At 45.3% G+C, this 11,736-nt stretch overlaps 2 non-coding genes across 2 annotated transcripts; both read right to left on the reverse strand.

Annotated features, from left to right (window-relative positions):
- Positions 1-5,645: 5,645 nt before the first annotated feature.
- Positions 5,646-5,717, reverse strand: Trnat-agu (transfer RNA threonine (anticodon AGU)). Its single transcript has one exon. It is a non-coding gene; the product is annotated as a tRNA-Thr (tRNA).
- A 1,448-nt stretch (positions 5,718-7,165) lies between these two features.
- On the reverse strand, positions 7,166-7,237 carry Trnat-agu (transfer RNA threonine (anticodon AGU)). Its single transcript has one exon. It is a non-coding gene; the product is annotated as a tRNA-Thr (tRNA).
- Positions 7,238-11,736: the final 4,499 nt, after the last annotated feature.

The raw sequence follows: 11,736 nt of genomic DNA on the forward strand, positions 1-11,736 counted from the left end.
GCAATCTAGCGATACTTTTGCGTACTTCGTCCTTACCGTCGTCTGGATCATCAGACTTCAGCTGACAACACTTCATATTACCGTCTAATATTTGCAGCTATGGCGACCCATTACTGCTTGGCTACACATCTGACACATAACCGATGTGCTCTCCAAACAACACCACTTGCATTTCAGAACATGTCTTCCACACATGTCTACAAAATCACCTTCACCTTCAAATACAGTTTCCTTGCGACTGACGGAGACGTAGGCAATGTTTAAAGTTGCTATTTCCATTACATCACGTTAATCAGAAAAAAGGTAATTTACATCTGCAGAGGAACAAAATTCCGTTCCGCCCAGCGTGGGGATAGAACCTACGACCTGAGATTAAGAGCATCAGGCTCTACCGACTGAGCTAGCCGCGCTGCCTCGGTGAATACGTGCCGGTTAGCATGTCACACAGTACTCGTTTGGGTTGATTGGTCCCATACAGAACCTCTCCATGTTGCCTAACGTTTTCCTAACGTCACACTCGTCACGTAGTTCACTTTTATTTCATAATCATTTCTGAGAGGTAAAAGAATTGCATGACAAACTGCAGAGCTAGTTTCGTCAAAATTAACACGCATACTTGATGTGACTCATAAGCCGAACGAGTTACTTTCCGACGTTGTTTTAGATGTGCAAGTGCCAGTCAAAAACTCGCGGCGACGACACTCTGCAAACCAATTCGCTAGTTAACACCGGTCTTGTTGTGCGTGTTTCAAGCTCAAGAGCATCTCCATGCAGAAAATGGTCAACAGCAACATTCACACGGTTTCGTACTGCTCAAGTGCTACACTAAAACGGTGTGTTTCTTTTTCAGAACTGGAAAAACACGACCGTGAGAGGAATCGAAATAGCAATCTTAGGATACGAAGTCCGACGCCTTATTCATTTTTTTTCAGCATTCGAACCTGTAATCTTCAGATCAGAAGTCCGACGCATTATCCATTAGGCCACACTGTCACTGACGACCAACTATAACTTGTATACGACTCATCTCGAAAAGCTCACACCCCTGAGGATTTGTGTTTTCGTCTACAAAGCCGCTGCCCCTTGCTCTTTCCCACCCATTCGTTACATTCAACCTCTTACGACACCGATCAAATATAGACTGGGAAACAAGACCACACACTTTGTGCATTCGGAATCGAAGGCAGGGCGTCCCTCGCCGCATTTGCTACGATGGCCATATGCTACTTCTGCAGAAGCGGCGGCGGCGGCGGCGGCGGCGGCGGCGGCGACGACGACGACGACAGGCTCTGCGATTTGTGAGAAATACATCTACAAAATGTAATTCAAACTGCCTCGTCCCACCTTATTCTGTACCGCTTTGGCAAATGCTTTATCTGCGCCATTCGCCTTAATCACAACTGAGAGTAATTCTTAATAAAACGCCTGTCGCTAATTGTTCGTCATCACAGATACTGTGTAATATACGGCCACGACGCGCAACTGATTTCCAAAATTCATCATTCTCCTGTGAGGATGGAACTTACGACCCCTGGTTTATTAGACCAATGCTCTACCACTTTTTTTTTCTTTTCTGTCACTTTTTTTTATTGACCCCTGGTTTACGAGACCAGTGCTCTGCCCCTTTTTTTCTTTTTTTTACCATTTTTTTGGGTCGTTTTCGTGTGCCATTGTTTAAAATTTAGGGGTGACAATCAGTTTCAGGCCTGCGGAAAGAAAGCGGGCAGGGGTCGAAACCAGAGGCCTGGCAACGATGATTCCACCGTCCTGTTTCCGAATGGCACCTGTACAACGGCGTCGTACTTTCCCCTACTGTCTCGGTTCTTGGTCTTACGTTTGTTTTTCTTGTTCGCCCTAAAGGTCCACGTAAACTTCAGTCCACGTGAAGAGAAGAATTTTACATAAAGGCAGCATAACCAGCTACAGTATAAAAGAAATCGGCTCACACAGGCGACCTTAGCCAACACCCTCCCTTGCAAATGTCAGGCTAAGCATATTTGCAAAATCTTTACGGAGTCCTGGCAAAAAATGTACGAAGTGTCCAAGCAACCACATAACGGTATTGAGCTTCGTTCGCGGATAAAAGGAAGAATCGGGCCGTACGATGATGTCAATGGTATAAGCGGTTTCAGGAGTCCTAGTGACAAAAGCCAGTTGTTTCCTGAGCCAAAGCCAATTAGCAAGGTTCCCACTGCAGGTGAATCGATGCTCAAGTGTGTCCAGGAGACCACACCGAGTGCAGTTGTCCGTGTCAGAAAGACCAATACGGTGCAGTCGTACGTTGGTGGGGACCAAACCATTAACTACCCTATACCACGTGGACCCCACAGCCATAGAGTGGATAAGCAGACTAACATTCTTCCAGACGTTCCTCCAGGACACTGATGGAGACGCCAGTTCGATTGGATTGGCACCAGCCAGCCCCTCACAACGGGCAGTCAAGCTCTTGGCCGTTGGCACCGGTCGTCGCAAGAAGACGTCACCGATGTAACTAACCGCAATATAAAATTCCCGGACGTGTTTCAACTTAAAATTGAGACGACCGACGTCGACAGGTGGAGCAAGGCTCTTCCGACGCAGAACAGTAAAAAGTCTGGATGTAATTGAAGTCACTTCTTGCGTAACCATGAGAGTCGTACGGAGGATGTACAAGGCAGATGTCTTGCGAGTAATGTCAGTGAGGCCCAAGCCTCCGGAGATACGCGGTTTCGTCATAACCTCGTAACGCAACTTGAATAGATGACCCTTCCATATAAACCTGCTAGACAATTGGCGCAAATTTTTCGCCACCATAATGGCAAGTGGGAACAGCTGAGCAACATAATAGGCTTTACATAACACGTATGTGTCTAAAATTCTGACTTTTTGCAAAATGGTAGCAGATCGCTGCTCATGGACCATCGGAGCCCCTTGTATCTTCTCGGTGACAGATTTCCAATTAAGAGCCGCCATTTCAATGGGACACCGATCGATGATTATCCCCAATGACGTATGGCGATCGACAAAAGTGGCCTAAGGGACATCAGTATCGCGAAACCCTCGAATATCAAGGAACTTACATTTACCCTGATTGAGACGCGCTCCAGAGACACAACAGTATGCATCAACTGCCCCTTTCAACAATGTGATATCATCACGTTGACGGAGGAGAACAACGACATCGTCCGCGTACGCCTTAACAGTGAACTTCCCACCAGAGAGGGTCATACCCTGGAGCTTGAAAGCAAGAGTCCGAAGCAGCGGTTCCAGGGACAATATGAATAGAGACATAGAGAGCGGACTACCCTGAGGTACCCCTCGGCGGATAGCAATGGGCGGCGTCAGCTGCCCATTGACTGACACCCGAGCAGTTATTCCCCTATACAAGTTGCCAAGAACACCACGTGATGAAGCGTTAAAACCTACTGTATCTAAAACACGATCTAAAAACACATGTCTGACGTGATCAAAAGAATTATATATATCGAGGAAAGCAAAGGCACAATGAACATTTGTAACCGCCGCAACCGAGACAACATCCCGATATTCGGCTACTGAGGTCAGAATAGATCTACCAGGAAAACAACATTGATGTGCACCAATCACACCCCGAAGCAGAGAAGACAATCGGCTATTGAACGCTCTAGCAGCTGTCTTGTAATCAAAGTTCAGCAATGTGAGCGGACGAAGATTGGCAGCAGATAAACGACCAGAGGACTTCGGAATTAAAACAATTTTCCCTACTTTAAAATCGGCTGGCACATCCATCCCCCTGACAATCTCATTTAAAATCTGCGTAAAAGTGCCACCCAAAAGAGGCCAAAAACGGAGATAAAATTCTTTAGGCAGGCCGTCTGGACCCGGCGATTTACCGGACGGAGAGCGAGCAATAAAATCAAAAACATCATCTATCTCGAACTCCCGGAGAAATTTGCCGTTCGCGTCAGGCGAGATCGTCGCAGGAAGATCCTCAAGGACATCATCAGAAAGTGACGCACCAGAATCATCGGCAGAATAGAGACTAGCGTAATACTGATGAAGAGCACGAGTCATTTCCTCCTGTGCAATAAGCTGTCGTCCATCATCCACCATAAGAGAAGAGATGAAGGAGCGACGACGTCGAGTCTGATGTCGCAGCAGGTGGTACAAAGAAGTCAGGTTACCTTCAACAAGAGAGTGAGGTTTCGACTTTACTCGCAGACCATCCAACAGTCGTCGTTTGAGGGTCAAGAGCTTGGCTTTAATACGACGAACATCATGGATCCGCAGAGGAGAAGGACCCGCCGCATCATACAGTTCACGCAGGACAGAGTAGTAAAATTCATACGTGTTCTTAAAATCACGCGCCCTTGCGGCACAGTAAAAAATCAAAGACTGACGAATCTTGGGCTTGGCAAACGCAGTCCACCAAACGAGCAAGGAGGGGTAACGTGGGACAGAGCGAAGACATCGCTCCCACACGGCACTTACAACTTCATCAATGGCACTGTCGGCAAGGTGGGAAACATTTAACATCCGTTGGGAACGATAAAGTTTTGCAGGTTGGTGACTAAGATTTACAGTTGCAGTAAAAGCACAATGGTCAGAAAAACTAGTAGGAATAACATCGACAGAAAGAACTGTATCACATAAAAAATCAAAAAAGTAGAATCTGTCGAGTCTACTGCATGGGGACGCGGTAAAATACGTAAATTTCACCAGGGTTGGATATTTGTGTTCCCAAACATAACGCAAGTTCATCGTACGAACCAAGTCATGAAAATCTCGGCAATAATTAAAATTGGGGGACTGGTCTTCAGGGCGTAAAACACAATTAAAATCGCCTCCGAGCAGAAGACTCCGAGGACTTTTGCGCAAAAGACAAATAAGCTCTTCCTTATAAAAGCGCGATCGAGCCTCAGTGCGATCCGAACCAGAGGGGGCATACAAAACAACTAGGCAGAGATCAAAAAGACGACAACCAATCCCACGGCCAGAGTCAAGGAATTCCATGTCAGTAACAGGAATACCTTCTCGAAAGAAAAGAGCTGTTCCTGTTGAGTTTTCCGGTGCGACATTAAAAACAGTTTGAAATCCAGGTAGAGAGAGATCAGAAAACAATATTTCCTGCAAAAATACTACGTCCGCACAGGAGTCGTAGAGAAACTGCCGCAAAGAGGCAATGCGAACGTCGGACTCAATAGGTTAACATTTAAGGTAATAAAGGTGTATGCTTGAACCATGGAAAGAGAAGCGAGAGAAGAAACCACCTACACCGACGCATCAACATCACAGTCCATAGTAGGGGAGACGGAGGCATCCGTGGGAAGGGGACTGCTACCCCCTTCCGCGGATCCGTTACGTTTCAGTTTTTTACGAACAGCATTGACGTTCGGCTGAACGCGCAACTTGCGTCGGATGACGGGCAAGGAAGCGGCAGCCACCGGTGACGTAGGAGGGTCAAGTTCTGTATCCGACACCACCCGCGCTGGTCCACAGTCAGGGTCCGGGGTCGCGGGGGAAACATCCGACCAAACGGACTGGTCTACATCAATACTAGCTTCCGGCAAACATGGACTACAAGGAGGCGAAACTTGAGCAGGAGGCTCCGAAGCTGCTAATTGTTCGTCATCCCAGATACTGTTTGCTATAAGGCCACGACGCGCAACTGATGTCCAAAATTCGTTTGCCTCCTGTGAGGATCGAACTCACGACCCCTGGTTTACTAGACTAGTGCTCTGCCACTGAGCTAAATAGGCGCGGCCTAGCGGTACTTTTGCGTACTTCGTCCATACGGTCGTCTGGATCATCAGACCTCAGCTGACAACACTTCATATTACCGTCTAATATTTGCAGCTATGGCGACCCATTACTGCTTGGCTACACATCTGACACGTAAACGATGTGCTCTCCAAATAACACCACTTGCATTTCAGAACATGTCTTTCACACATGTCTACAAAATCACCTTCACCTTCAAATACAGTTCCTTGCGACTGACGGAGACGTAGGCAAAGTTTAATGTTGCTATTTCCATTACATCACGTTTATCAGAAAAACGGTAATTTACATCTGCTGAGGAACAAAATTCCGTTCCGCCCCGCGTGGGGCTCGAACCAACGACCCAGGGATTAAGAGCCGACTGAGCTATCCGCGCTGCCTCGGTGAATACATGCCGGTTAGCACGTCACACAGTACTCGTTTGGGTTGATTGGTCCCATACAGAACCTCTCCATGTGACCTAATGTTTTCCTAACGTCATACTCGTCACGTAGTTCACTTTTATTTCATAATCATTTCTGAGAGGTAACAGAATTGCATGACAACCTGCAGAGCTAGTTTCGTCAAAATTAACACACATACTTGATGTGACTCATAAGCCGAACGAGTTACTTTCCGACGTTATTTTAGATGTGCAAGTGCCAGTCAAAAACACGCGGCGGCGGCAATATGCAAACCAATTCGCTAGTTAACACCGGTCTTGTTGTGCGTGTTTCAAGCTCAAGAGCATCTCCAAGCAGAAAATGGTCAACAGCAACATTCACACGGTTTCGTACTACTCATGTGCTACACTAAAACGAAATGTTTCTTTTTCAGAACTGGAAAAACACGACCGTGAGAGGAATAAAACACACAATCTTCGGATACGAAGTCCGACGCCTTATCTATTAGGCCACACGGTCACTGACAAACAAGTGGAACTTATATACGACTCATCTCAAAACGCTCACACCACTGAGGAGTTGTGTTTTCGTTCTACACAGCCGCTGCCCCTTGCTCTTTCCACCCATTTGATACATTCAACTTGTTACGAGACCTACCAAATATAGACTGGGAAACTAGACCACACACTTTGTGCATTCGGAAATGTAAGACAGGGCGTCCCTCGCCGCATTTGCTACGATGGCCATATGCTACTTCTGCAGAAGAGGCGTCGGCGGCGGCGACGACGACGTCGACGTCGACGTCGACGACGACTACGACCGTGGAAGGCTCTGAGATATGTGAGAAATACATCTATAAAATATATTTCAGACTGCCCCGTCCCGCCTTATGCTGTACCGCTTTGGCAAATGCTTTATCTGCGCCATTCGCCTTAGTCACATCTGAGAGTAATTCTTAATAAAACGAGTCTCGCTAATTGTTCGTCATCCCAGATACTGTTTGCTATAAGTCCACGACGCGCAACTGATATCCAAAATTCGTCTGCCTCCTGTGAGGATCAAACTCACGACCCCTGGTTTACTAGACCAGTGCTCTGCCACTGAGCTAAATAGGCGCAGCCCTTGCGGTACTTTTGCGTACTTCATCCTTACGGTCGTCAGGATCATCAGACTTCAGCTGACAACACTTCATATTACCGTCTAATATTTGCATCTATGGCGACCCATTACTGCTTGGCTACACATCTGACACGTAAACGAAGTGCTCTCCAAATAACACCACTTGCATTTCAGAACATGTCTTTCACACATGTCTACAAAATCACCTTCACCTTCAAATACAGTTTCCTTGCGACTGACGGAGACGTAGGCAAATTTTAAAGTTGCTATTTCCATTAATCACGTTAATCAGAAAAACGGTAATTTACATCTGCAGAGGAACAAAATTCCGTTCCGCCCCGCGTGGGGCTCGGACCCACGACCATGTGATTAAGAGCCTTATGCTCTACCGACCTTTTTTTTTTTTTTGTGGGCCTCCCATCACCCCTTTTAGCCCATCCTTGCGCTCTCCATAATTCGCCTTCATCGGCGGCCGCTTCTCACGCCATGTACATAACCATAAACTGATGAGACAAAGTTAATCCCTTTATCGTGGAGAAACTTATGTACCCCTTCTTTGGGCTTAATGATAATGTGAAAAAAGAATGAAGTCTTCAGTAGGTAGAAACAGAAGTTATGTTCAGTTTGTTTCCTTCTTCATCGCTGTTTTTTGTTGTCACACTTAAAGCAAATAGGCTTCCTTGACAAAGAAACGTCAGAGGGCATTCCGAAACTGCCTCTTCTCTCTGAAAATGCTTAAAAAACAAACCATATTCGGTGAGAAGCAACTATTTATAATGGCTTCTTCAAAAATAAATTAATAAACGTTGAACTCAAAGAACGGCAATTCCGGTAAAAACTAAAATAATTTTTTTTTCCACGATTGTAAAGTTAGTTAGTAGTGGTGAACACTCTCTTACGTTTGTCTTCTGTGTCCGCAGATATTTCTTGTTAATTCTTTTACATCAAGGTCTTGATTAAAAAATTTGCGTATGTTTCGTTATATTTACTAGTCTTCAGTAACATGTGATGCTCAGTTAGCAGATAGATCCCAAAATCCTCTTGGCTTTTCTCTTCCTTCGTGAAGAGGTAATGGACCGTTGCCGCTTTCAGCCAATTGACTGCGTTGCGTTTCGTGTTAGGAAAGGGTACATCATCCGGTGTCAAAAAGTCCGCAGGCGTTATAGCGTTAGGTGACGTTCGAAGGATGAGTGCCAGCTTTCGTCGGACATTCAGCCAGATATCTTTAACCTTGTCACACACGAAACGATGTTCTTCGTTATCAATTAAACTACACGTTGCACACAAAGGCGAATCCTCTAAGTGGATCGTATGAAGTTTCGAGTTTGTTGCAACTTTCCTATATACAACAAAGTACCATGTTGCTTTTAGATGAGTAGCTAAGTTACGGTTATGAATATTTGCCCATATCACTTTCCAGTTAGAACATGGATAGTTTTGTTCTATTTTGTTGTTCTTCTTTTCTCCCATCACTTTGCCATATATTCCTTTTACGTTTGTCATGTCTTTTTCCGGAATTCTTGAATGTAGGTAGCTATATTCTATTAAAAACCATCGTAAATGGTAAAGTCCGCTCGGTATGTGCTGCACATTAATGGATGGAGAGAGGTCATCTGGAGCTATTTCAGATTTCAAGTGCGCGGCGATACAGCTGCCGGATTGTCTCCATTGTTGAAACGTATTGGAGATGTACAGAGCCTGCGACTTTTTAGTAACATTCGTTAAGTTTAAGCCGCCATTATTAGTGGCGAGCGTCAGAGTGTCATACTGGATTTTAAATATGTGGCCACGGCTAACAAAATAGCCTATTGCTGACATAATTTGTTTGGCGATGCCGGCGGGTATTGGTAGTATCTGGGCGACATAATTGACTTTGGAAGTAATAGAGACGTTCGCTAAAGACACCCTCTGAATTCCATTTATTTGTCGAATACTATGTGTCCGTACACTAGCTCGTATGGTAGTTAGTACTTGTCTATAGTTGGCCGCAATAGTTTGACGTATATTTTTTCGGAAATCAATGCCGAGACACTTCAAGGCTGTTAGCTCACGTAACTGACCGTGTGTGCGCATGCCAATGCCACGTCCGATATTGAATATGCCGGACTTGGTTTTGTTTAACCTCGCGGCTGACGCTCGTTCGTATTTTTCTATTATGTGCATTGCCGTCTCGACTTCCGCTACATTCATAACGAGAAACCCAACATCGTCCGCATAAGCTTTACATATTATTTTGTTTCCTCGTATTTGCAATCCTTGTAACCGCTGAGTCAAGGTAGCGAGCAAAGGTTCGATGGCCATGGAAAAAAGTGCCATGGACAACGGACAACCTTGCCTGACGGAACATGCGATCTCGAATGGCCGGCTAGGCTGTCCATTTATGATGATTCTGGAGGAGTTATTCGTTACCAAACGTCGTATGAGGTCGACGAATCTCGGCGGAAAACCCATTGCGCCTATCGTTTTCAGGAGGTAGGAGTGCCTGATCCTGTCGAAGGCTTTATCGAAATCTAACGACACGATGGCACATTTTAGTCGACATACTTCTGCTATTGAAATTATGTCGCGGTAGTCGGACAGCGTCTGCTGAATTTTCCTACCTTTGCCCACGCTAGACTGATATGGGCCGGTTACGCTGGCCATTACATTTTTAAGTCTGTGGGCTAAGAGCCGCGAAAAAATTGTATAGTCACTGTTCAGCAGAGTGATTGGTCTCAAATTTCCAATTTTCTTGCCAGCCGATATTTTTGCGATTAACACTATCATACCTTCGCGAAAATCTTTCGGTATCTCCTTATTGAGGTTCAGAAGTTCATTACAGATGCATGTAATTCTATGTTCCCAGAATACTTGATAAAATTCTGCTGGTATGCCGTCAGCTCCAGGGGATTTATTTTTTGCACTTTGGTAGACAGCATAGTGTACATCGTCTTCGGTCGCCTCCGCTATTAGAGCTTCCGCGTACGCGTTACCAACGCGTCCTTGCAGGTGGGTCAGTAAATCGACCTGTGCTTTTTCGTCTACCTCTTTATGTGAAAACAAGTTGTCGAAATGGGTTAGTATTTCTGCTTTTATGTCGTTGTGCATTGTCAAGGTGGTTCCATTATCAGTTTTAAGCTCCGTCAGTATTTTGCGGAATCCTCGTTTAGTTTCACGAATCACATGATATACCGAAGTGGTTTCTTTTTGCGCCACAGTCTCTGCTCTTGACCTTATTTGGTATCCTTCAAGCTGTTGTCACCTTAATGTCAGTATTTTTGCCTGGATTTTTTTAATTCTCCCATGGTTCCCAATAGCTGTAGCACCTTGCAGGTAGAGTTCTCGGAGACAATGAAAGTAAAATTCTATCGTTCCTTTCCGCCAAAAGCTCTTCTTCCGGGAGTAGTTGATGAAACATCTCCGGATCTGAGGTTTGGCGCATTTGAGCCACCAATCCAAAGTCGAGTGGTAAGAGATGAGTTTGGTCTCGCAGGCTCTCCAAGTGGTGAGAAAGGCTTCTCGACAGGCAGAATCTTTTAAGTGTGAAACATTAAGTTTCCATGGCCCTTTATATCGACAGGTTCCTTGTCGTTCCAAATTTAATGCGCATATACAGGGTGATTCAGAAATGCATGTAAATATTTTAAGGGTATATTTGTGAGGTAAATATAAGACAAAAATGTTCTATAAATGTTTTTCCATAAACGTTTAATTCCAGAGTTATCGTTAAAATACGAAAGTCATGTCCGTATCAAAACGACGTCAGTGCAAGCAGCAGGATGCCATATTCTGGTACGTAATGCACATACGTATCTCCCAACAGTTGATTCGAAACTGCATGAATAGTGTTTGTTTGTGTTTGCAATTGCTGTTTACTCCTACTGTACAGAAGATGGCGCTGATGTTGTTGGTAACGGAAACGTACTTCCTGTCGTTCATTCATCGTCGGAAGGCTACAGGTTTCGTGCACATGATGTACTCAAACAATGAGTATGCTGATATGGACCTTGTGTGTGGTGCAGCAGATGGAAACGCACTTGCAGCAAGACGAAGGTACAGTGAGCTGTTTCCAAGACGATGGTTACCAAGTCATCAGACGTTTGTATCTGTGGACAGACGTATGCGGGAGTATGGCATTCGTCCTGGGCCACATTCAGGTCGACCACTTGAGCATGCAGTGAACGTCGAGGAACATGTTTAGGACCTGGTAGACCAAGATCCAGCCATCAGTACGAGACAAATTAGTGCAGCTGTACGACTTCCACAATCTACTGTATGGCGGCTGCTTCGGAGACAACAGTTGCAACCATTTCACCTGCACAAAGAGCACGAATTGACACCTGCAGACTATCCTCGCCGTCAGCAATTCTGCCAGTGGTTACAAGAGCGTCATTTGAATGATCCAATGTTCATTCGGCGGATATTATTCACAGATGAGGCCATGTTTACTCGTGCGTGTAATCAATTCGCATAATATGCACCAGTGGGCTGTCGAGAATCCTGGCGCGAGAATTGT

The sequence above is a fragment of the Schistocerca gregaria genome, unplaced genomic scaffold (genome assembly GCF_023897955.1).
Source record: "Schistocerca gregaria isolate iqSchGreg1 unplaced genomic scaffold, iqSchGreg1.2 ptg000077l, whole genome shotgun sequence".
Lineage (NCBI taxonomy): Eukaryota > Metazoa > Arthropoda > Insecta > Orthoptera > Acrididae > Schistocerca > Schistocerca gregaria.